A 27,859-nucleotide genomic window follows, 5' to 3' on the forward strand; every position below is an offset into this window, starting at 1 on the left:
ATGTGGACCATAAAGTTTAGTCCGAGGAGAATTGGCGCGCAAAGATGCGGCAACACAAGGAGCCTGTATCGCTCGTAAATTGTGCCCTGCACCTCCAGAGTTACCACACAACGTCCTTGGATCGGTACAGACCGGGACCGTGATGCCATAGAAATTGTCTGTTTGGCAGGTAGAACCCGGAGTCCACTCCTCTTTGCAGTGTCAGGGTGAATAAAACTCTCGGTGCTCCCACTGTCAAACAGACAATACACAGTACGACCATTTACCTTGATGTTCATCATTGAACAGTCAAGCCTGTGATGCTTTGCCTGGTCCAGGGTGATCGACGCCACCGTTGGCCCTTGGACGTCACTGCAGGCAGCCGAGGTTGATGCTGAGGACCCCTGCTGGTCGCTCCTGGTCGTCGTCGACCAAGATGGCCGCCCCCATTAATCGCACATGGGTGAGGGCGTCAAGCGTAGCGACTCCTGGTGGTCATCCTCCTCCTCCGCCAGCCACAATGGCGTCGTCCTGGGTTCGCACGTGGTTGGACCTCGTGGGTACTGCGACGCCGATGGAGATTGTCTCCGTTCTGGAGGGTCACAGGCTGCACTGCCGTTCTTGGGCTTCGATCTGCAGACTTTCGCGTAGTGCCCCTTTTTACCGCACTGACTGCAGATCACCGTTTTAGCTGGACACTGTTGCCGTGGATGCTTGGCTCCTCCGCAAAAATAGCACCGCGGGCCGCCTGGGGCTGCCGCCGTCGTCGGGTCGATATGGGAGCGCGGGCCCGTGGGGCAAGGAGGGATTTGTGACTGCTCCTGCCACGTTGTCTCCACGTGGTCCTCTGGATACAGGGCCAAGCTTTTCGACGCCGCCTCCAGCGTCTCAGCCATCTCCATCGCTTGGGTCAGGTTGAGATTCCCTTTCTCCAACAGCTTGAGCCGGATGTACGAGGACCCTACCCCTGCCACACCGCATCTCGGGCGAGGTCGTACATATACTGCTCAGCCGACACAGCTTTGCAGTCGCAGCCCCTGGCAAGCTGCAAGAGCTCATTGGCGTAGTCCTCCATGGTTTCGCCCGACTGCCGACGTCGTGTAGCGAGGAGGTAACGAGCGTGGATCTCGTTGGGTGGTCTCGTGTGTCGTTTTTTTAAGAGCTCGATGGCCCTCGGGTAAGTGGTGGCCGCACGAATCGCGAGGTAGACAGTGTCGCTTACCCTCGCATGGAGGACCTGGAGTCTGTCGTTGTCCGTAGTAACTGCTGCAGAGGCTGCCAGGTAGTCCTCGAAACACTTCAGCCAGTGGTCGAAGGTGTTAGAGGCGCCGACCGCACGTGGGTCCAGCGTCAGACGCTCTGGTTTCAGCATTTGCTCCATACTCTCTTTACTGTCGAGATTTTCGTGTTTGTCAATACAATTGATGCGCGACAATCAAGCACGAGGTACAAGGCTTCAGCGATTGAAGGCTTTTATTGACAAACAATGGAACTATCTAAACACGAGTACACCATTCCAGACTGGAGGGGTCCCGCCTGAGCAGAGGGTCTTATACCTCTCCCAGGAGGCGGGGCCCGACCGGGATGTGCCATAACAGCATCCACCACAGGTATATTAATCCCACAGTGTAAACACCCTAGCCCAACAACAACATTATAACAACCCCACAGTGTCAACACCCTAACCCAACAGCAGCATTGGAATAACCCCACAGTGGTAACCAACGATGGTTCACCACAGGGATGCAAGCGAATGGTCTAGTTGGGCACATGAGCGGCACAGGCTTGGAGGGCCGAAGGGCCTGTACCTGTGCTGTTTTGTTCTTTGTTCTTTGTTGATGTGACTCCAGAGCCACAGACCCTTAGCTGCCCTCTGAAATGGCTGAGCAAGCCTCTCAGTTCAAGGAGCAATTGGGCATATGAAAGGATAAAGAAAAAGATGTCTGGAAAGCATTGCTGTCCTAGCTAAGGTGTTAATGATGGAAAGTACATCAATATACCACAATGGTTAGCACTGCTGCCTCACAGCACCAGGGACCCGGGTTCAACTCCGGTCTTGGGTGGCTGTCTGGGTGGAGTTTGCACCTCCTCCCGGTGTTTGCATGTGTTTCCTTGGGGTGCTCCAGTTTTCTCCCACAGTCCAAATATGCGTGAGCTCGGTTGATTGGCCATGATAAATTGCCCCTTCATGATTAGGGTGATTAGAAGCATAAATAAGTGGGGTTATGGGGGTAGGGCCTCGGCGGGACTGTTGTCGGTATAGGCCCGTTGGGCCAAATGGCCTGCTTCTGTGTAACTGCTTGAAATTGTCACTTCTGATGGAACATTCTGGAACTAATGTGGGAGGAATGGGAACTAGCTGCCTCCTGCACTGGCCGCAACTGGCAGCTGAGATGCATGAGAAACATAGGACGATTCATAGCCATATTGTCCATATTTTACAGCTCAGAAGCATAGAATCATACAACATAGAGGCACACAGTGCAGAAGAGGCCCTTCAGCCCATCGAGTCTGCATCGACACATTAGAAACACCTGAACTCCCACCTAATCCCATTTACCAGCACTTGGCCCATAGCCCTGAATGTTACGATGTGCCAAGTGCTCACTCAGGTACTTTTTAAAGTATATGAGGCAACTTTATATACCACCTTTACCACCCTCCCAGGCAGTGCATTCCAGACCGTCACCACCCTCTGGGTAAAAAAGGTTTTCCTCACATCCCTCCTAAAACTCTTGCCCTTCACCTCAAACCTGTGTCCTCTCGTAATTGACCCTTCAACTAAGGGGAACAGCTGCTCCTTGTCTACTCTGTCCATGCCCCTCATAATCTTGAACACCCCGATCAGGTCACCCCTCAGTCTTCTCTGCTCCAATGAAAATCAGCCAAGCCTATCCAACATGTCTTCATAACTTTCCTGAGGCAGCGGGAAGTGTAGACAGAGGCAATGGGTGGGAGGCTGGTTTGAATGATGGACTGGGCTTCGTTCACGACTCTTTGTACTTTCTTGCAGTCTTGGGCGGAGCAGGAGCTATACCAAGCTGTGATACAACCAGAAAGAATGCTTTCTAAGGTGCATCTGTAGAAGTTGGTGAGAGTTGCCTATGCAACCACTCTTCATATCTTAAATATTTAAACCCAGGCAGCATCCTGGTGAATCATGTTTTGGGTGACCTTGGCTTTATGTCTTTTCTATGGAACAAAATATCTTTCAGCAAGCTTACTGTTTAGCAAACTTGGAACGCTTCCATAATTAATACACATGAAGGCATCAAGCAGCAACACTGGAATTTACTTGACTGAATAACACAGGGGTATTAATGTCTTTCAGGTGAGGTATTCTCGAGAGACCCCGTCTGCCACAGCCTACTTCAGAGAAGAGTGAAGGAGATGGAGTCCTCCTCGGTATTCCAGCCAACATTAATCCTTCAAGCAAGATTGTTAACAAAGATTAGTTGTCTCATTATCTCACTGATGTTTGCTGGACTTTGCACTGTGCACTGTTGTGGTTTCTATATTACAAAGGCAACAACGCTTCCACATTACTTAATTAGCTGCAAATCAATCTGGGGCATCCTGAGGCCAAGAAAGGGATGCGAGAAACCTGGATTCTTTTTTTCTTTTATGTATAGAATCACAGAATCATAGAATCACAGAATCATAGAATCACAGAATCTGGTCACTCTATTATAGAAAGGATATTATTAAACTAGAAAGTGTGCAGGAAAGACTTACTAGGATGCTACCAGGACTTGATGGTTTGAGTTATAAGGAGAGGCTGGATAGATGGGAACTTTCTTCCTTGGGGCGTAGGAGGCTGAGGGGTGATCTTATAGAGGTCTATAAAATAATGAGGGACACAGATCAGCTAGATAATCAATATCTTTTCCCAAAGATAGAGGAGTCTAAAACTAGAGGGCATAGGTTTAAGGTGAGGGGGGAGAGATACAAAAGGGTCTAGAGGGGCATTTCTTTCACACAGAGGGTTGTGAGTGTCTGGAACAAGCTGCCAGAGGTAGTGGTAGAGGCGGGTACAATTTTTCCTTTTAAAACGCATTTAAACAGTTACATGGGTAAGATGGGTAGAGAGGGATATGGGCCAAATGTGGGCAATTGGGATTAGCTTAATGTTAAAAAAAAGGGTGGCGTGGACAAGTTGGACCGAAGGGCCAGTTTCCATGCTGTAAAACCTCTATGACTTTATACAGTGAAGAAGAGGCCCTTCGGTCCATCGGGTCTGCACTGACACGTGTTAAACACCTGACATCCCAGCTAATCCCATTTACCAGCACTTGGCATCATAGCGTTGAATGTTATGATGTGCCAAGTGCTCATCCAGATACTTTTTAAAGGATGTGAGACATCCTGCCTCCACCACCCTCCCAGACCGGGCATTCCAGACCATCACCACCCTTTGGGTAAAAAGGTTTTCCTCACATCCCCTTAAATCTCCTGCCCCTCACCTTGAACTTGCGTTTCCTCGTGACTGACCATTCAACGAAGGGGAACAAATGCTCCTTATCCACTCTGTCTACGTCCAGGTAATGTTAGAATAACATCGGTTGAAAACTCTGTGAGTGCACAAGGCACCTAGGACAACCAAACTCCAAAACATCTCGATGCAAGCAAGTGGGTTCAAGTGATACAGGCATTGGGCAATTGAAAATTTGCTGCCTCTTATCATTTTCTAAAGAGCACCATTTTTCCTCAGTTAAAGCAATGGTCTTCAAATTTCAAAGGCAAATATCTCAAGACCTCCCCTGTCCCCCCCACTTCTTCCCATTTTACTTGCGTCACATTCTTTATAGTTGTGTGGCCCAATCAAACTCACTTGCGGCTCAGATCTGAGCAATCTATGGCATTGATTTTTATGGGGGAAGAGAATGTCAAATGTTTTAATTTGCATATTTATTCCCGCTTTCACTTCAGTGATTGATGGGCCTGCTGGAATTATACATAATCGATTGGTGAACAACCTCTTGCTGGATGGGTCATCTTTACAGTGTGTGTAACTTTCGGCAGCTGAGAATGACCTCATTGCTGCTTCAATTGTGTTCACACCTGTCGCGACCTTGGGCGGAATCTTCCCTGGATTGGACAAAGGCTGATGGCGAATGGGCAAAGCAGAGTTGGAGCTTCTGGCACCAATGGTGTCTTTCTCCATCATATCGTTCAGGACTTTGGCTCAGAAATCCCAAGGGCTTCCATGATGTTGCCAGCAACTTCCTTTTTCAAAGGTCAGTACGCCATTTTTAAAGGCTGCTCCAGTGCACAATATTTACTGTGCCCACCCCAACCCAACGCCGGCATCTCCACACCAGAGCACAATAGTTCACCAGGAGCCCAAACAACCTCCCACAGCTGACACTTCCCTGGCACTACCCTGGCAGTGGGCAGTGTCGGGGACAGGAGGCAGTGTTGGGGAGGGCAGTGCCAAGGGTCAGCGCCATGGTAGTGCTCGATTATTCATGAAGGTCCCGTCTTCTCAACCTGAGGTGTGGTGATGCTCAGGTTAAAATCGCCACCAGTCAGCTCACCCCCTTAAAGGGGAGAGCAGTCTATGGCCATCTGGGACTATGGTGACTTTACCTAGTGCCCGGACATAAGTCTCCCCCTCTTTGAGCGATATACTCACCTGAGCTCCTCTGGGATGTCTGCTGGCCTGTGCACACCTTGGGAGACCAGTCTGGTTTTACAATAGTCTGTCCTCTCACTGACGTGAATGGACTTTCTTACGGGGGGAATGATTTAAGCTTGGAGTCCTGATAATGAGACGCTAATGCATGGAAATTATGTTCCTGATGTTGAATGTCGAGAAACACGTAGTATCATGGGAGAGTTGGGGGAGGAGGGGTGGGTGAGGTGAGGGGGCAATTGCTTTACACTTTAACATCATCCCGAACCGCGATTCAGACATCTCACGAGACGTTTTTCCTCCCGTCACCGAACCTGCCCAACGAAAACTGGAGGGGAAAATCGCGGCCTTTGTGTGCGAGTGTGAAACGGGGGAGAACACGCCAGCAGCCAGCTTTACATAGAGACGTCCCTGTGATAGCCTGGGAGGCCAGTGGAGACAGAGACTGGATGGCGAAGGGCTGTGAGTGGGGAAGGCACAACCCTAACAATCTCATCAGAGGGCTTTCCCTTCAGCTTCCTGAATCCTGAATCTGTTACTCACACATACCCCATTCTCCTTTTCAAAGCTATTGTTTCATGGGATCCAAACGTCGCCGCCTAGGCCAGCATTTATTATCCATTAGGGTCAGTGCCGGGGCCTACGCAACTTACAATTTATATGAATGATTCGGATGGAGGGACTGAGTATTTGGCCTCTAACTTTACTGATGACACAAAGATAGGGAGGAGAGTAAGTTGTGAAGAGAACATAAGCGCCGGAAATCTCTGACCTGTGGCTGAGGCTGGGAATCTCCAGTCCCGCTGCAGCGAAAGGAGTTTTGGCTGAGCGCCACATTCTCCATTCTCGCTGGCAGTGAGGGCGGGAACAAACGAGATTGGAGAATACCACCCTTGGAGTCTGCAAAGAGACAAAAATTGGCTAACTGAGTGGGAAAAAAAATAGATAGAGTATGATGTGGAAAATGTGAATCTATGCACTTTAGCAGGAAGAAGAGAAAAGCTGTGTACTATAAGACCATAAGATATAAGAGCAGAATTAAAGTTGAAGTTTATTTATTAGTCACAAGTTGGCTTACATTAACACTGAAATGAAGTTACTGTGAGAACCCCCTAGTCGCCACACTCCGGTGCCTGTTCGGGTGCACTGAGGGAGAATTTAGCAAGGCCAATGGACCTAACCAGCACGTCTTTGGACTGTGGGAGGAAACCGGAGCACCCGGAGGAAACCCATGCAGACACGGGGAGAATGTGCAAACTCCACACAGACAGTGACCCAAGCCGGGAATCGAACGCGGGTCCCTGGCACTGTGAGGCAGCAGTGCTAACCACTGTGCTACCGTGCCGCCATTTGGCCTTTAGAGTCTGCTCTGCCATTCAATCATGGCTGATAAGTTTCGCAAACCATTCTCCCGCCTTTTCCCTGCAACCCGTGATCCCTGATCAACCAAGAAACTATCTATCTCTGTCTTAAATACACTCAGTGGCCCGGCAATGAATTCAATAGATTCACCACCCTCTGGCTGAAGAAATTCCTCCTCATGTCGGTTTTAAAGGATTGTCCTTTTACTCTGAGGCTGTGACCTCAGATCCTTGTCTCACCCGCAAATGGAAACATCTTCTCTACACGGTAGCACAGTGGTTAGCACTGCTGCTTCACAGCTCCAGGGTCCCGGGTTCGATTCCCGGCTCGGGTCACTGTCTGTGTGGAGTTTGCACATTCTCCTCGTGTCTGCGTGGGTTTCCTCCGGGTGCTCCGGTTTCCTCCCACAGTCCAAAGATGTGCGGGTTAGGTTGATTGGCTAGGTTAAAATTGTCCCTGAGATGCGTAGTTAGAGGGATTAGCGGATAAATATGTGGGGGTAGGGCCTGGGTGGGATTGTGGTCGGTGCAGACTCGATGGGCCGAATGGCCTCCTTCTGCACTGTACGGTTCCTATGATTCCTATGATACATCCACTCTATCCGGCCTTTCAGTATTCTGTAAGTTTCAATGAGATTCCACCCCCCCTCATCCTTCTAAACTCCATCGAGTACAGACCCAGAGTCCTCAAACATCAAGAGATGGGAAGAAATGTTTTCTCATCAAGGATTGTGAATCTTTGGAACTCCCTTCCCCAGAGAACGGTGGAAGCAGAGTCAGTGAATATTTTCAAGGAAAAAGCAGATAGACTTTTGACTAAGAAAGGAGTCATAGGTTATTGAGGTAAACAGTAATACAGAATTGAGGTCACAATTAGATTAGCTATGACCTTATTGAATGGTGGGCCAGCCTGCTCCAGTCCTGCTCCTAATTTGTAAAGTTAAAGTTTATTAATTAGTCACAAGTAGGCTTACATTAACCTTGCAATGAAGTTACTGTGAAATTTCCCTGGTTGCCACACTCTGGTGCCTGTTCGGGTCAATGCACCTAACCAGCACGTCTTTACAACTGTGGGAGGAAACCGGAGCAACCGGAAGAAATCCACGCAGACACAGGGAGAACATGCAGACTCCGCACAGACAGTGACCCAAGCCGGGAATTGAACCCGGGTCCCTGACACTGTGAAGCAGCACTAACCACTGTGCCACCGTGCCACCCATTGTTAGTATGTATCCCTAATTACATTTGAAGCAATAACCAAAAGAGAAAATGCTGGAAAATCTCAGCAGGTCTGGCAGCATCTGTGAGGAGAGAAAGGAGCTGGCGTTTTGAGTCCAGATGACATAGAACATAGAACATTACAGCACAGAACAGGCCCTTCGGCCCACGATGTTGTGCCGACCTTCATCTGAAACCAAGATCAAGCTATCCCACTCCCTACCATCCTGGTGTGCTCCATGTGCCTATCCAATAACCGCTTAAATGTTCCTAAAGTGTCTGACTCCACTATCACTGCAGGCAGTCCATTCCACACCCCAACCACTCTCTGCGTAAAGAACCTACCTCTGATATCCTTCTTATATCTCCCACCATGAACCCTATAGTTATGCCCCCTTGTAATAGCTCCATCCACCCGAGGAAATAGTCTTTGAACGTTCACTCGATCTATCCCCTTCATCATTTTATAAACCTCTATTAAGTCTCCCCTCAATCTCCTCCGCTCCAGAGAGAACAGCCCTAGCTCCCTCAACCTTTCCTCATAAGACCGACACTCCAAACCAGGCAGCATCCTGGTAAATCTCCTCTGCACTCTTTCCAGCGCTTCCACATCCTTCTTATAGTGAGGTGACCAGAACTGCACGCAATATTCCAAATGCGGTCTCACCAAGGTCCTGTACAGTTGCAGCATAACCACACGGCTCTTAAACTCCAACCCCCTGTTAATAAAAGCTAACACACTATATGCCTTCTTCACAGCTCTATCCACTTGAGTGGCAACCTTTAGAGATCTGTGGATATGGACCCCAAGATCTCTCTGTTCCTCCACAGTCTTCAGAACCCTACCTTTGACCCTGTAATCCACATTTAAATTAGTCCTACCAAAATGAATCACCTCACATTTATCAGGGTTAAACTCCATTTGCCATTTTTCAGCCCAGCTTTGCATCCTATCTATGTCTCTTTGCAGCCTACAACAGCCCTCCACCTCATCCACTACTCCACCAATCTTGGTGTCATCAGCAAATTTACTGATCCACCCTTCAGCCCCCTCCTCTAAGTCATTAATAAAAATCACAAAGAGCAGAGGACCAAGCACCGATCCCTGCGGCACTCCGCTAGCAACCTGCCTCCAGTCCGAAAATTTTCCATCCACCACCACCCTCTGTCTTCGATCAGACAGCCAGTTACCTATCCAATCGGCCAACTTTCCCTCTATCCCACACCTCCTTACTTTCATCATAAGCCGACCATGGGGGACCTTATCAAACGCCTTACTAAAATCCATGTATATGACATCAACTGCCCTACCTTCATCAACACACCTAGTTACCTCCTCAAAAAATTCTATCAAATTTGTGAGGCACGATTTGCCCTTCACAAATCCGTGCTGACTATCCCGGATTAATCCGCATCTTTCTAAATGGTCGTAAATCCCATCCCTAAGGACCTTTTCCATCAATTTACCAACCACCGAAGTCAGACTAACCGGTCTATAATTACCAGGGTCATTTCTATTCCCTTTCTTAAACAGAGGAACAACATTCGCCACTCTCCAGTCCTCTGGCACCATCCCCGTGGACAGCGAGGACCCAAAGATCAAAGCCAAAGGCTCTGCAATCTCATCCCTCGCCTCCCAAAGAATCCTAGGATACATTTCATCAGGCCCAGGGGACTTATCGACCTTCAGTTTATTCAAAACTGCCAATACATCCTCCCTCCGAACATCTATTTCCTCCAGCCTATTAGCCTGTAACACCTTCTCTTCCTGAAAAACATGGCCCCTCTCCTTGGTGAACACTGAAGAAAAGTATTCATTCATCACTTCGCCTATCTCTACTGATTCCATACACAAGTTCCCACCACTGTCCTTGACCGGCCCTAACCTCACCCTGGTCATTCTTTTATTCCTCACATAAGAGTAAAAAGCCTTGGGGTTTTCCTTGATCCGACCCGCCAAGGACTTCTCATGTCCCCTCCTAGCTCTCCTCAGCCCCTTTTTCAGCTCATTCCTTGCTAACTTGTAACCCTCAATCGAGCCATCTGAACCTTGTTTCCTCATCCCTACATAAGCTTCCCTCTTCCTTTTCACAAGACATTCCACCTCTTTTGTGAACCACGGTTCCCTCACTCGGCCATTTCCTCCCTGCCTGACAGGGACATACCTATCAAGGACACCCAGTATTTGTTCCTTGAAAAAGTTCCACTTTTCATCAGTGCCTTTCCCTGACAGTTTCTGTTCCCATCTTATGCCCCCTAATTCTTGCCTAATCGCATCATAATTACCTCTCCCCCAATTGTAAGCCTTGCCCTGCCGTCCGGCCCTATCCCTCTCCATTGCAATAACAAAAGACACCGAATTGTGGTCACTATCTCCAACGTTCTCTCCCACAACCAAATCTAACACTTGGCCCGGTTCATTTCCCAGTACCAAATCCAATGTGGCCTCACCCCTTGTCGGCCTATCCACATATTGTGTCAGGAAACCCTCCTGCACACACTGCACAAAAAGTGCCCCATCCAAACTATTCGACCTACAAAGGTTCCAATCAATATTTGGAAAGTTAAAGTCCCCCATGACAACTACCCTGTGACCCCCACACGTATCCATAATCTGCTTAGCAATTTCTTCCTCCACATCTCTATTACTATTTGGGGGCCTATAGTAAACTCCTAGCAACGTGACCGCTCCTTTCCTGTTTCTAACTGCAGCCCATATTACCTCAGTGTGCATATCCCCCTCAAAGTGCTTTTCCGCAGCCGTTAAACTATCCTTGATTAACAATGCTACTCCTCCACCTCTTTTACCTGCTTCCCTACACTTACTGAAACATCTATACCCCGGAACGTCCAACAACCATTCCTGTCCTTGTTCTACCCACGTCTCCGTAATGGCCACAACATCGTAGTCCCAAGTAGCAATCCACGCCCCAAGTTCATCCACCTTGTTCCGGATGCTCCTTGCATTGAAGTAGACACACTTCAACCCATCTTCCTGTCTACCGGTACCCACCCTTGACCTTGATACCTTCCCCAATATCTCACCACCCTCAACACTGACTTCCGGACTACAACTCCTTTTCCCACTCCCCTGACAAATTAGTTTAAATCCCCCTGAAGAGCCGTAGCAAATTTCCCTCCGAGGATATTGGTGCCCCTCTGGTTCAGGTGCACCCCGTCCTGTTTGTAGAGGTCCCACCTTCCCCAGAACGTGTTCCAATTATCCACGTATCTGAAACCCTCCCTCCTGCACCATCCCTGCAACCACATGTTTAAGTGCACTCTCTCCCTGTTCCTCAACTCGCTATCACGTGGCACCGGTAGCGTACCAGAGATGACCACATGTTTTGTCTTTGCTCTCAGCTTCCAGCCCAGCTCCCGAAATTCCTGTTTTAAATCCCCGTCCCTTCTCTTACCTATGTCGTTGGTACCAATGTGTACCACGACTTGTGACTGTTTCCCCTCCCCCTTAAGAATCCGGAAAACACGGTCCGAGACGTCACGGACCCTGGCATCCGCTAGGCAACAAACCATCCTCGAGTCTCTTTTGCTGCCACAGAACCTCCTATCTATCCCTCTAACTAACGAGTCCCCAATAACTATTGCCCTCCCGCTCTCCTCCTTACCCTCCTGAGCCACAGGGACGGACTCAGTGCCGGAGATCCTCTCACTGCGGCTCACCACTGGTATGTCGTCCCCCTCAACCGTATCCAAAGCGGAATACTTATTGCTAAGGGGAACGACCACAGGGGATCCCTGCACCGACTGCTTCTTCCCAGCCCCTCTCACCGTCACCCATCTATTTTCATTCCTCGGAGTAACTGTATCCCTGAAGCTTCTGTCTATGGCCATCTCTGCATCCCTAATGATCCTAAGTTCCTCCAACTCCAGCTCCAGTTCCCTTACACGGTTTTGGAGGAGCTGCAGATGGATGCACTTCTCACAGGTATAATCAGCAGGGACACTGACGTCGTCCCTCACCTCGAACATAGTGCAAGAGGAACATTGCACTGCCTTCACACCCATCTCCTCTAGATACCTTGCCAGTACCAGGTAGAAACAGCAAAAAATGAATTAACTCACCCCTGCTCGCCCAAGCCCTGTGAGCCAAAGCCCTACTGCTTTCACTCTGCCTCCTGCTCACTCTGCTGCCCGCTAACGACGCTGCCCGCTCAAAAGTGCGGCCTACTTTTAAACCCTCCAAAAACCTTCCCAGACTCCTGCTGGGCCCACTTCCTGTTTTAAAAAAAACCTCCGATTTTTTTACACAAATTTAACTTAAAATAAATAAATAAATGTAGTGAACAAACCAACTGCCTTCTCCTCAGCCTGGTCCTGTGGAACAATGACCCTTTGTTAAAGCAGGCACAATTTTTACCCTTGAAGCACTGTTGCTGAGCTGTCCTCTCTCACCGCCGCAGTCCATGTGCTGTCGGTATTCTGACCCAGCGACAGTGAAGGTGATGTGGGGAACGTACAGGTGGTGGTGTCCCTTGTCCTTGTCCTTCAGGAGGTCATGGGTTTGGAAGGTGCAAGCATCAATGAACGCTACCACGTCTGACCTTATGCTGGAGCGAATGTCATTGATAAAGCAGCTGAAGATGGTTAGGTCTTGGATACGAGCCTGAGGAACTCCTGCAGTGATGCCATTGGACGGAGATGATTGACCTCCAACCACCTTCCCTTCTGCTAAGTATGACCCCAACCAGTTCCCCTGATTCCCATTGGCTCCAGTTTTGCTCGGGCTCCTTGATACTATGCTTGGTCAAATGCTGCCTTGATGTCAGGGACAGTCACAGATCTTGAGTCCAGCTCTTTCGGTCATGTTTGAACTGAGGCTGTAATGAGGTCAGGAGCTGACTGTCTCTGACAGAACCCAAACTGAGCATTATAGAATCATAAAATCCCTACAGTGCAGAAGGAGGCCATTCTGCCCATCGAGTCTGTACCGACCACAATCCCACCCAGGCCTTATCCACATAACCCCATTCATTTACCCTTCCTTCTGAGACTAAGGGGCAATTTAGCATGGCCAATTGACCTAACCCGCACTGGGGGAGGAAACCGGAGCACCCGGAGGAAAACCACGCAGACATGGGGAGAATGTGCAAACTCCACATAGACAGTGATCCAAGCTGGGAATTGAACCCAGGTTCCTGGCGCTGTGAGGCAGCAGTTCTAACCACTGTGCCACCGTGCCACCCCATCAGTGAGCAGGTTATTGCTAAGTGTCACTTGATAGCGCTGTTGATGACCCCTTCCATCACTTTACTGATGATCGAGAGTAGACTGATGGGGCAATAATTGGCTGGGTTGGATTTATCCTGATTTATCCTGATTTTTGTGTACAGAACATATTTGGATAATTTTCCACATTCATATAATCCCTACAGTGCAGAAGGAGGCCATTCGGCCCATCACGTTTGCACCAACACTCCAACAGAACATCTTACACAGGCTCTAACCCATCACTTCACATACTTAGCTGGCTAATCTAGACATCATGGGACATTAAGGAGCAATTTAGCATGGCCAATCAACCTAACCCGCACATCTTTGGAGTGTGGGAGGAGCACCCGGAGGAAACCCACACAGACACGGGGAGGACGTGCAGACTCTGCACAGACAGTGACCCAAGGCTGGAATTGAACCTGGATCCCCGATGCTGTGAGGCAGCAGTGCTAACCACTGCACCACCGTGCCGCCCTCCAAATTGCCGGGTAGATGCTGTCCTGGAACAGCTTGGCTAGGGACACGGCAAGTTCTGGAGCACCATCCGTTTTTTAAAAAGTTTATTTATAAGTCTCAAGTAAGGCTTACATTAACACTGCAATGAAGTTACTGTGAAATTCCCCTAGTCGCCACACTCCGGCGCCTGTTCGGTTCAATGCACCCTAACCAGCACGTCTTTCAGAATTGGGAGGAAACCGGAGCACCCGGAGGAAACCCATGCAGACACGGGGAGAATGTGCAAACTCCACACAGACAGTGACCCAAGCCGGGAGTCGAACCCGGATCCCTGACGCTGGGAAGCAGCAATGAGCACCCGGAGGAAACCCATGCAGACAAATCTCCAGTACTATTGCCGGAATGTTCATGCAGGCCAAGCCCTCGCACAGTAACTGGTGCCTCCAGCCATTTCTTGATATCATATTGAGTTAATCACATGGGCTGAAGACTGACATCTGTGAGGCTGCAGGCACCTGGAGGAGGCCGAGATGCACTGTCCATTCAGCACTTCTGTCTGAAGACAGTCCCAAGTTCTTCGGCCTTGTCTTCTACACTGAAACGCTGGGCTCCCCCATCATTGAGGAAGCAGCAATTAATATAACAGTTTTAATAGCTGGCATTATCAACTGAGTGAACAACCTCTCTTGCATAGCGGGGAAAAGCAAACAGCTGTCTAATTAAGCAGCTGACACAAGGGAATGAGATTTGTTGGTCTGATGGAACTAAATTAAATTGAATGGATTTGAAAAAAAGCCTACTGCTGAGGTGGAATAAACATATGGCAGTCAACTTTCTGTCGCTGAATTATTCATTGCACCCAGGTGTATGGGAATCTGAATGGAAAAGACAATATTGTCGTCACGAAAGGTTATGAGGAAAACTATTTGCATGGTTGGCACCCTTCCATCTGCAAGGGATGATGGGAAGACAGCCTCAGAACTTTGGTGAGGTCAGTGGTGTTGCAAGGCAATATCAGGGATCATGTCTTTTATATTTTAATTTATGTGTCCGTTCATATTTTGTTTGATTTCCGTATAATACATGCATGGGGTGACACAGTGGTTAGCACTGCTGCTTCTCAGTGTCAGGGACCCGGATTCGATTCCCAGCTTTGGGTCACTGTCTGTGTGGAGTTTGCACGTTCTCCCCGTGTCTGTGTGGGTTTCCTCCAGGTGCTCCGGTTTCCTCCCACAGTCTGAAAGACGTGCTGGTTAGGGTGCATTGACCCAAACAGGTGCCGGAGTGTGGCGACTAGGGGAATTTCATAGTAACTTCATTGCAGTGTTAATGTAAGTCTATTTGTGACTAATAAATAAACTTTTAAGAGTTACATAGAGCAAGCCCAGAGAGCCAGGCCTCACCAGAGGGAAGAAAAGGGTTAACACGGATAGGTAGAGGCCTGCTGTGCCGACACATAGCGATTAACACACGCTATCAATTTCTAACAATAGTAACGCACAGGAGATCTTTCCGAATTATCATGACAATGGGAGAACTGACATTGAGAGAGCCGGGCTCCATACAGTCCAGGGACAGCATAGTCTTCTGGAAAACATGATCACCTAGCAGAGGGGGGGAGCGATTAATACATCGTTGCAGATTGGTTGGGCAAATATAACGCTTTGACATTATAATCAGGTACAAGAGAGATGTCCGGAGCAATGATTAGCAGGGATGTACTGAACAATGTATTTGCATGATGAGATTAAAAGAACCATCTTGTATCCAACTCGAGGAATTAATATGACAATGTAAACCTTTACGACACGGAAAAGCATAATAGCCTGTATGAATCTACGATGGGCAGAGAGAACTCACAGGCAACCTGGGATTTCAGGCTCGAATTCATCTCTCCCTCATGCATGTGGAATAAAAACTTTTCTTGAAGTTCGACACAGTCTCCAAGGCTCGACTCATTTTATTTCCCTCCTGCTGCGGCATCTGTGTGTATCATCTGCAGGTATTCACCAAGGCTTCTTAGACATCATCTTCTACACCCACAATCACTGCCTTCTGGAAGGACAAAGACAGCTGACGCATGGGAACACCACCCCACCTGGAGGTTCCCTTTCAAGTTTTAAGTTTCTTAAAGTTTCCTTAAAGTTTATTTATTAGTGTCACAAGTAGGCTTACATTAACACTGCAATGAAGTTATTGTGAAAATCCCCTAGTCGCTACACTCCTGCGCCTGTTCGGGTTACACTGAGGGAGAATTTAGCATGGCCAATGCACCTAACCAGCACATCTTTCAGACGGTGGGAGGAAACGAGAGCACCCGGACGAAACCCATGCAGACACCACACAGACACTGACCCAAGCCGGGAATTGAACCTGGGTCACTGGGGCTGTGAGGCAGCAGTGCTAACCACTGTGCTGTGATCCTTCCCTTCTGAGAAAATGATTAGTGGGGATCTGCAGGAATCAGTGCTAGGACCCCAACTGTTCACATGATATATTAATGATTTGGAAGAGGGAACTGAATGTATTATCACCAAATTTGTAGATGATACAAAGTTGGGTGGGAGGGTGAGCTGTGAGGAGGATGCAGAGTTGCTTCAGCGTGATTTAGACAGGCTGAGTGTGTGGGCATTTGCATGGCAGATGCAGTGTAATGTGGATAAATGTGAGGTTATCCACTTTGGTAACAATAATAGGAAGACAGATTATCACTTGAATGGATGTAAATTGAGAGAAGTGGGATACTCAACGAGACCTTGGAGTCCTCGTGCATCAGTTGCTGAAAGTAAGCGTGCAGGTACAGCAGGCAGTAAAGAAGGCAAATGGTATGTTGGCCTTCATAGCGAGAGGATTTGAATACAGGGATAGGGAGGTTTTGCTGCAATTGTACAGGGCGTTGGTGAGGCACACCTGGAGTTTTGTGTGTAGTTGTGGTGTCCTTACCTGAGGAAGGATGTTCTTGCTATAGAGGGAGCGCAGCGAAGGTTTACCAGGCGGATTCTTGGGATGACAAGTCTGTCATATGAGGAGAGATTAAGTCGGTTAGGATTATATTCACTGGAGTTTAGAAGAGTGAGAGAGGATCTCATAGAAACTTAGATAATTCTAACAGGGTTGGGCAGGGTAGATTCAGAAAGAATGTCCCCAGTGATGGGGGAGTCCAGAACTAGGGGTCATAGTTTGAGGATAAGGGGTAAACCTTTTAGAACTGAAATGAGGAGAAATTTCATCACCCAGAGGGTGGTGAATGTGTGGAATTCACTACCACAGAATAGTTGAGGCCAAAACGTTGTCTGATTTCAAGAAGAAATTAGATATAGCCCTTGGGGCTAAAGGAATCAAGGGATATGGGGGGGAAGGGGGAATCAGGATATTGAGTTTGATGATCAGCCATGATCAAAATAAATGGCGGAGCAGGCTCAAAGTGGCCTACTCCTGCTTTTAGTTTCTATGTAAAGCTTCAGTGAGGAAGACACACTTTTGTTCTTTATTCAGCCTGGTTTCTGGCACACATTAAGCGATTGGATATTGGGTGCAGACTTTGGCATCCCGTGGCAACATCATCGGTGGATGCACTTGTTGGCCGAAGAATCACACTCCAAGATAGGACCACCAATCTTGAGACTAGCCCGACCGAAGTTGGTGTACGCAGAAGCTATGAGGAGGCCAGGACAATGACAGCTGGATGGCAACAAGGCTTTCCCTCCCATTACCTTCGGGCAGCACAGCTCCATGAATAAAAGTGACATTCACAACACGGATACAATCTTCACTGAGTGACAGGAAACAAAGACTCGTGGCGAACAGTTGTTTTTTTGGACTGGAGGAAGGTTTAGAGTGGAGTTCCCCAGGGCTCGGTATTCACACCCCTGATCTTCCTGGTATATCTTTATGACCTAGACCTTAGTGTACACGGCACAACTCTACTTTCTCAGGTGACTAAGGAAATTTGGTATGTCTGCTACGACTTTCACCAACTTTTACAGATGCACCATAGAAAGCATTCTTTCTGGTTGTATCACAGCTTGGCATGGCTTCTGCTCTGCCCAAAACCGCAAGAAACTACAAAAGGTCGTGAATGTCGCCCAATCCGTTACGCAAACCAGCCTCCCATCCATTGACTCTGTCTACACTTCCCGCTGCCTCGGCAAAGCAGCCAGCATAATTAAGGACCCCACGCACCCCGGACATTCTCTCTTCCACCTTCTTCCATCGGGAAAAAGATACAGAAGTCTGAGGTCACATATTAGCTCGCTAGAAACAATACTTTTCACTGTATACTAATACATGTGACAATAATAAATCAAATCAAATCAAAATCAAACAATTTCAAAATTTGCGGACAATACAAAACTTGGAAGCATTGTAAATCAAGAAGAATATAGCATGGAAAGGACATGGGTTAGAAAAATGGGCGGCCAAGTGGCAGGTGAAATTTAATGCAGAGAAGTGTGAAGGGAAAGATTTTGATAGGAAGAGCACAAACATACAATATAATATAAAGGGTTCTAAAGGGGGTGGAGGAAGAGAGGGACCTATGTGTTTTTTTTCATTTGTGGGACATGGGTGTCGCTGGCTGGCCAGCATTTATTGCCCATCCCAAGTTGTCCTTGAACTGGCTAGGCCATTTCAGAGGCAATTGAGAGTCAGCCACATTGGTGTGGATCTAGAGTCACATGTAGGCCAGACCAGGTAAGATGACAGATTTCCTTTCCTAAAGGACATTAGTGAACCAGGTGGGTTTTTCTGACAATCGACAATGGTTTCATGGTCATCAGTAGATTCTTAATTCTAGACATCTTTTATTGAAATCAAATTCCACCATCTGCCGTGGCGGGATTCGAACCCGGGTCCCCAGAACATTAGCTGAGTTTCTGGATTAATAGCCTAGTGATAATACCACTCGGCCACCTCCTCTCTGCAGAAAAGACATTGAAGGTGGAAGCATGGATTGAGAGCGTGATTAATAAAGCATGTGGAATCCTGGGATTTCTCAATAGTAAGAGTTTTAACAACACCAGGTTAAAGTCCAACAGGTTTATTTGGTAGCAAATAAACCTGGTGGACTTTAACCTGGTGTTGTTAAAACTCTTATTGTGTTTTCCCCAGTCCAACGCTGGCATCTCCACATCATTTCTCAATCGATCAAAGATACAAAAGCAAGGAGGTTATGTTAAACATGTATGAAATATTGGTGTGACCTCAACTTCCAGTTCCGGCCACCACACTTTAGGAAGGATATGAAGACATTAGAGGGGCTGCAGAAAAGATTAATGAGAATAGTTACATAGAAAGATTAGAGAATTGGGTGGCACAGTGGTTAGCACTGCTGCCTCACAGTGCCAGGGACCCGGGTTCAATTCCGACTCGGTTGACTGCCTGTGTGGAGTTTGCACATTTTCCTCGTGTCTGCGTGGGTTTCCTCCGGGCGCTCCGGTTTCCTCCCACAGTCTGAAAGACGTGTTGGTTAGTTTGATTGGCCATGCTAAATTGCCTGTAGTGTCGGGGAGACTAGCAGGGTAAATGCATGGGGTTATGGGGAAGGGGCCTGGGTGGGATTGCTGTCAGTGCAGACTCGATGGGCCAAATGGCCTCCTTCTGTACTGTAGATTCTCTGTATAAAATCAGGACTGTTCTCCTTGGAGAGGAGAAGTCTGAGAGCAGGTTTGATAGAGATGTTCAAAATCACGAGGGATCCAGGCAGAGTAGACAGGGAGAAACTGTTCCCATCGAGGAACCAGTCAATCAAGAACCAGAGGAAACACAATTAAGGTGATTTAGCAAAAAAAGCAATGCCGATCCAAGGAGAAACCTTTCCACCCAGCGAGTGCCTGAGACTGTGGTACAGACTCGGTGATTTGAGTCTTTCAAGCGGGAATTGGATTATTGTCTGAAAAAAGAGAGAATTATGGAGAAAGGCAGGGCAATGGCAGTAGGGAAAATGTTCCTTCAGAGGACCAGCACAGACGTACTGGGCCAAATAGCCTCCTTCTGTAATGTAACCACTCTATGATTCTACTTGCCCTGATAAATCCATCACATGCTTTCAGTGATCATCTGTCCTCATATCGTAGAATCCCTACAGTGCAGAAGGAGACCATTTGATCCATCGAGTCTGCACCGACAACAATCCCACCCAGGCCCTATCCCTGTAACCCCACATATTTACTCTGCTAGTCCTCCTGACATTCAGGGACAACTTAGCATGTCCAATCTACCTGACCCGCATATCTTTGGCATGTGGGAGGAAACCGGAGCACCCGGAGGAAACCCACGCAGACACAGGGAGAACGTACAGACTCCACACAGACAGTGACCTGAGTCCAGGATTGAACCTGCGTCCCTGGCACTGCGAGGTAGCAATGCTAACCACTGTGCCACCATGTCGCCCGATATCCTAGTCACAAGCATCATCCATTCCAATTTTCTGCAGTGTAACATTGAATACTGTTGAGAATAATTTGACTGTTTCTAAAGGGCTTTGGGATGTCTTGAGTAAAAGGTGCTATATAAATGCAAGCTCACCTGTCATTTGGTCCAAATGCAAGGCTAACTTTGACTTCTTCCCTGTCTTGATAGTAAGACTTATATCCTTTGACTCCTTGTTGAAACAGAAACCTTGTTTGCTTTGAATGGGGAGGTGATGGACTAATGATATTATCGCTAGACTATTAATCCAGAAACTCAGCTAATGTTCTGGGGACCCGGGTTCAAATCCACCATGGAAGATGGTGGAATTTGAATTCAATAAAAAATATCTGGAATTAAGAATTGCCAATTATTGGCAAAACCCATCTGGTTCACGAATGTCCTTTAGGGAAGGAAATCTGCAACTTTGCCTGGTCTGGCCTACATGTGATTCCAGAGCCACAGCAATGCCCTCAACTCCCCTCCAAGGGCAATAAGGGATGGACAATAAATACTGGCCAGCCAGCGACGCCCATGTCCCACGAATCATAGAGTCCCTCCAGTGCAGAAGGAGGCCATTCGGCCCATCGAGTCTGCACCGACCACAATCCCACCCAGGCCCTACCCCCACATATTTACCCGCTAATCCCTCTAAACTACGCATTTTAGGATTCTAAGGGGCAATTTTTAACCTGGCAAATAAACCTAACCCGCACATCTTTGAACTGTGGGAGGAAACCGGAGCACCCGGAGGAAACCCACGCAGACACGAGGAGAACGTGCAAACTCCACACAGACAGTGACCCGAGCCGGGAATCGAACCCGGGACCCTGGAGGTCTGAAGCAGCAGTGCTAACCACTGCGCTACTGTGCCGCCCCATGAATAGAATAATGAATAGAATAAAAATAATGGTTGCATTGAGTACACGTTAGCAAACTAGGCATCCATTTATCCTTCCAGTCAACACATTTAAGTAGTGGCAGTTTAAATTATATTTAGTTTCCATGTTTCTAAGCTAAAGATCTAATCTTCCGGTTCTCTGTTCCTCATATCCACCCCACTTGATACTCCCCCCCCCACAGGAAAGACTGTTCTGTTTAATTTGTTTTCTTTTCTCCCCACTGACAACAGATTTAGCTCACAGGACCTGCTCAATCCACCTCTTGTGAAATAAATAATCTTGCAAATTACTCCAGTTAATTAGAATCCTCTGGTATTATTGTCGCTGGGAGGCAATTTTCGAGAGCAGACAACAGTTGTGGCCAAGGACAAATGAATTCCTACACAGGCAGGAACTGAACCAACATTATCTTTCATAGAATTCCTATAGTGCAGCAGGAGGCCTGTTAGGTCCATCGAGTCTGCCCTGGCTCTCCGAAAGAGCATCTTACCCAGGTCTCATCCCTTATCCCCACATATTTACCCTGTTAATCCCCTTAACCTACACATCTTGGGACACTAAGGGGCAATTTAGCCAATCCACCTAACCTGCACATCTTTGGACCTTGGGAGGAAACCAGAGCATCCGGAGGAAACCCACGCAAACACGGGGAGAACGTGCAAACTCCACACAGACAGTCACTCAAGGCCTGAAATGAACCCGGGTCCCTGATGCTGTGAGGCAACAGTGCTAACCGCTGTGCCACCGTGCCACAAAAGGGAATGGATTTCAAATTTCAAAGGCAAAATGTGCCTGAGAGGTGGCAAATGGAGTTCAATGCGGAAAAGTGTGAGGTGATTCACTTTGGAAGGAGTCACAGGATTAGGGAGTACTGGGCTAATGGTAAGATACTTGGTAGTGTGGATGAACAGAGGGATCTCGGTGTCCATGTGCATAGATCCCTGAAAGTTGGCACCCAGGTTGATAGGGTTGTTAAGAAGGCGTACGGAGTGTTAGTTTTTATTGGTAGAGGGATTGAGTTTCGGAGCCAGGAGGTCATGTTGCAGCTGTACAAAACTCTGGTGCGGCCACACTTGGAGTATTGCGTACAGTTCTGGTCGCCACATTATAAGAAGGATGTGGAAGCATTGGAAAGGGTACAGAGGAGATTTACCAGGATGTTGCCTGGTATGGTGGGAAGGCCTTATGAGGAAAGGCTGAGGGACTTGAGGTTGTTTTCGTTAGAGAGACGAAGGTTAAGAGGTGACTTAATAGAGGCATACAATATGATCAGAGGATTAGATAGGGTGGATAATGAGAGCCTTTTTCTTCGGATGGTGATGGCTAGCACGAGGGGACATAGCTTTGAATTGAGGGGTGATAGATATAGGACAGATGTTAGAGGTAGGTTCTTTACTCAGAGAGTAGTAAGGGCGTGGAATGCCCTGCCTGCAGCAGTAGTGGACTCGCCAACATTAAGGGCATTTAAATGGTCATTGGATAAACATATGGATGATATTGGAATAGTGCTGGTTAGATGGGCTTTAGATTGGTTTCACTGGTCGGCGCAACATCGAGGGCCGAAGGGCCTGTACTGCGCTGTAATGTTCTATGCTCTATGTTCTATGATGTGGAGATGCCGGCGTTGGACTGGGGTAAACACAGTAAGAGTTTTAACAACACCAGGTTAAAGTCCAACAGGTTTATTTGGTAGCAAATACCATTAGCTTTTGGAGCGCTGCTCCTTCGTCAGATGGAGTGGAAATCAAAAATATCCACTAGACTGTTAATCCAGAAACTGAAGTAATGTTCTGGGGACCCAGAGGGTGGTGAATCTCTGGAATTCTCTGCCCACTGAGGTGGTGGAGGCTACCTCGCTGAATATGTTTAAAGCGCGGATGGATGGATTCCTGATCGGTAACGGAATTAAGGGTTATGGGGATCAGGCGGGTAAGTGGTACTGATCCACGTCAGATCAGCCATGATCTTATTGAATGGCGGGGCAGGCTCGAGGGGCTAAATGGCCTACTCCTGCTCCTATTTCTTATGTTCTTATGTTTGAATCCTGCCACGGCAGATGGTGAAAATTTGAATTCAATAAAAAATATCTGGAATTAAGAATCTACTGATGACCATGAAACCATTGTGGATATTCCGAAAAACCCATCTGGTTCACTAATGTCCTTTAGGGAAGGAAATCTGCCGCCCTTACCTGGTCTGACCTACATGTGACTCCAGAGCCACAGCAATGTGGTTGACTCTCAACTGCCCTCAGGCAACTAGGGATGGGCAATAAATGCTGGCCAGCCAGCGACGCCCATGACCCACGAATGAATTAAAAAATGCTGAATGGCTTAATTTACCAATCTCTACCTTTCATCTTCCCTGTCATAGAATCATAGAAACCCTACAGTGCCGAAGGAAGCCATTCAGCCCATCGAGTCCGCACCGACCACAATCCCACCCAGGACCCACCCCCACATATTTATCTGCTAATCCCTCTAACCCATGCATTTTAGGATTCTAAGGGGCAATTTTTAACCTGGCCAATCAACCTAACCCACACATCTTTGGACTGTGGGAGGAAACCGGAGCACCCGGAGGAAACCCACGCAGACACGAGGAGAATGTGCAAACTCCACACAGACAGCGACCCGAGCCGGGAATCGAACTCGGGACCCTGGAGCTGTGAAGCAGCAGTGCTAACCACTGTGCTACCGTGCCGCCGTGCCGCCGTCAATCAATCTTCTGCTTAAGCCGACATTGTTCTTTATTCATAGAACATAGAACATAGAACATTACAGCGCAGAACAGGCCCTTCGGCCCACGATGTTGCACCGACCAGTTAAAAAAAAAACTGTGACCCTCCAACCTAAACCAATTTCTTTTCGTCCATGAACCTATCTACGGATCTCTTAAACGCCCCCAAACTAGGCGCATTTACTACTGATGCTGGCAGGGCATTCCAATCCCTCACCACCCTCTGGGTAAAGAACCTACCCCTGACATCGGTTCTATAACTACCCCCCCTCAATTTAAAGCCATGCCCCCTCGTGCTGGATTTCTCCATCAGAGGAAAAAGGCTATCACTATCCACCCTATCTAAACCTCTAATCATCTTATATGTTTCAATAAGATCCCCTCTTAGCCGCCGCCTTTCCAGCGAAAACAATCCCAAATCCCTCAGCCTCTCCTCATAGGATCTCCCCTCCATACCAGGCAACATCCTGGTAAACCTCCTCTGCACCCTCTCCAAAGCCTCCACATCCTTCCTGTAATGTGGGGACCAGAACTGCACACAGTACTCCAAGTGCGGCCGCACCAGAGTTGTGTACAGTTGCAACATAACGCTACGACTCCTAAATTCAATCCCCCTACCAATAAACGCCAAGACACCATATGCCTTCTTAACAACCTTATCTACTTGATTCCCAACTTTCAGGGATCTATGCACACATACACCTAGATCCCTCTGCTCCTCCACACTATTCAAAGTCCTCCCGTTAGCCCTATACTCAACACATCTGTTATTCCTACCAAAGTGAATTACCTCACACTTCTCCGCATTAAACTCCATCCGCCACCTCTCGGCCCAACTTTGCAACCTGTCTAAGTCTTCCTGCAAACTACGACACCCTTCCTCACTGTCTACCACACCACCGACTTTGGTGTCATCAGCAAATTTGCTAATCCACCCAACTATACCCTCATCCAGATCATTAATAAATATTACAAACAGCAGTGGCCCCAAAACAGATCCCTGAGGTACACCACTTGTAACCGCACTCCATGATGAATATTTACTATCAACCACCACCCTCTGTTTCCTATCCGCTAGCCAATTCCTGATCCAATTTCCTAGATCACCCCCAATCCCATACATCTGCATTTTCTGCAGAAGCCTACCATGGTGAACCTTATCAAACGCCTTACTAAAATCCATATATACCACGTCCACTGCCTTGCCCCCATCCACCTCCTTGGTCACTTTCTCAAAAAACTCAATAAGGTTAGTAAGGCACGACCTACCTGCCACAAAACCATGCTGACTATCACCTATCAATTCATTACTCTCCAAATAACTATAAATCCTATCCCTTATAATTTTTTCCAACATCTTGCCGACAACAGAAGTGAGACTCACCGGTCTATAATTCCCGGGGAAGTCTCTGTTCCCCTTCTTAAACAATGGGACAACATTCGCTAACCTCCAATCTTCTGGTACTATACCAGAGGCCAACGACGACCTGAAGATCAGAGCCAGAGGCTCTGCAATCACTTCTCTTGCCTCCCAGAGAATCCTTGGATAAATCCCATCCGGACCAGGGGATTTATCTATTTTCAGACCCTCCAGAATATCCTGCACATCCTCCTTATCAACTGTAATACTGTCTATTCTACTCCCTTGCAACCCAGTGTCCTCCTCAGCTATATTCATGTCCCCTTGCGTGAACACCGAAGAGAAATATTGGTTCAATGCTTCACCAATCTCCTCCGGTTCCACACATAACTTCCCTCTGCCATCTATAACTGGCCCTAAACTTGCCCTAACCAACCTTCTGTTCTTGACATACCTATAGAACGCCAATGTATTCTTGACATACCTATAGAATTCCAATGTATCCGCTTTCACAATCCATTCAGTTTATCTCTTTTTGAGTTTCTTCCAAGGTGAATCCATCATTCTCTTCGAATAACATTTGTTAACAATCTTTCCCTTCTCATGCTTTACATGTTTTCAGAGAACTGCCATGTTCTGTTGTAGTTGCATCAAACTCTATCTTTACAAGCAACATTCCTTCCTGTTATATTTATTGGACAATTTCTCCCAAATTGCTAATCTGTTCAACTCTTGTGTTCTCTCTTTGGGTTTATCCATTGCTATGTCCTCCTCAGCACCCTCAAACACCTGACAGTTTCTGACACTGCAGAATGCCAATTTCTCCAGCTCACTTGTGTTTTCCACCGGAATGGTGAAGTTTATTTATTAGTAAGTAGTCTCACAGCACCAGGTTAAAGCCCAACAGGTTTATTTGGAATCACGAGCTTTCGGAGCTCCTTCATCAGGTGATGACCAGATAAACTGTTGGACTTTAATCTGGTGTTGTGAGACTTCCTACAGTGTCCACCTCAGTCCAACGCTGGCGTCTCCACATCTCATTTATTAGTATCACAAGTAGGCTTACATTAACACTGTAATGAAGTTGCTGTGAAAATCCCCTTGTCGACACACTCCGGTGCCTGTTCGGGTACACTGAGGGAGAATTTAGCATGGCCAGTGCGTCTAACCAGCACGTCTTTTGGACTGTGAGAGGAAACCGGAGCAACCAGAGGAAACCCATGCAGACACAGGGAGAACATGCAGACTCTGCACAGACAGTGACCCAAGCCGGGGAATGAACCCAGGCCCCTAGCGCTGTGAGACGGCAGCGCTAACCATCGTGCCGCCCCAGATAGTTTGACCATTCAATTGGATCTCTAGAGATTTCCCAATATGGCTCTGAAAGCTCTTATTCCTGCTTCAACAGAACGGTGATTCTTGCAGTGTGTGATACAGGATGCCCTGCATGAGAGCCAGGGAACAAATCCTTGAGGGTCTTCACTCTGAGATGAGCAGTTTTCTCCCCGATCATGAAACTGACCAATTTCATGGGATTTTCCTTGGCTTTTCTCGAGCTCCGTGCTATGAACTCTATTGCTTGAAGTCCACTTGTGCTTTTTCACTCAACACTTTTTACCTTTTATTCACATCTTCATGCTCCAACTCCAGTTCCTTCACCGCTTGCTTTGAATGTTGTACTGTTTCTTACTGGCCCTAATAGATCCCCCAGCTACTTCCACCTCTTTCATAGTGCTTGTTTTTTTTAGCCTTGATATAACTGGGCGACTTCTCATTTCGATTAGGGTCACAAACCTTTACCACATTTTTTATTTGCTGTGGTTCTTGGTGAAGTTGATCCAACTCTTCTTTTGCACTCTTTTTTTCTTCTGTGGCTTGCCTTACTTTCTGACTGATTACAACTTTATTGTTTGCTTGTAGGTCATTGTTAAACTTCAAAAATAAAGTTTATTTATTAGTCACAAGTAGGCTTACATTAACACTGCAATGAAGTTACTGTAAAATTCCCCTAATTGCCACACTCCATCGCCTGTTCGGGTCAATGCACCTAACCAGCACATCTTTCGGTCCGTGGGAGGAAACTGGAGCACCCGGAGGAAACCCACGCAGACACGAGGAGAACGTGCAGACTCCACACAGACAGTGACCCAAGCCAGGAAATGAACCCGGGTCCCTGGTGCTGTGTGCGCCACCGTGCTGCCTATAACAATAATCAATAGTCAAGAACAGAATTCCGTTCCAATATGATGATAATTTATTCAGAGTAGCGTTTAATATAAAGCTTGTTTAAATACCATGAGATCAACAAGTAACTTTATCAATGGACTGAATGGTGTGCAAACTTCTTCCAGACAGTGACCCAAGCCGGGAATCGAACCCGGGACCCTGGCACTGTGAAGCAGCAGTGCAAACCATTGTGCGACTGATGCACCATCAATCAAGCAAAGACTAGTTTGTATGCAAGAACAAATAGGCTTTTATTAGAAAAAGACTTGGAGCACACCCATGCGGATGAACTGGTCCAGACTGAGGCGGGGGGGGTGGGGAGCAGTCGCCTTTATACCTGGAC

The sequence above is a fragment of the Mustelus asterias genome, chromosome 2 (genome assembly GCF_964213995.1).
Source record: "Mustelus asterias chromosome 2, sMusAst1.hap1.1, whole genome shotgun sequence".
NCBI classification, from domain to species: domain Eukaryota; kingdom Metazoa; phylum Chordata; class Chondrichthyes; order Carcharhiniformes; family Triakidae; genus Mustelus; species Mustelus asterias.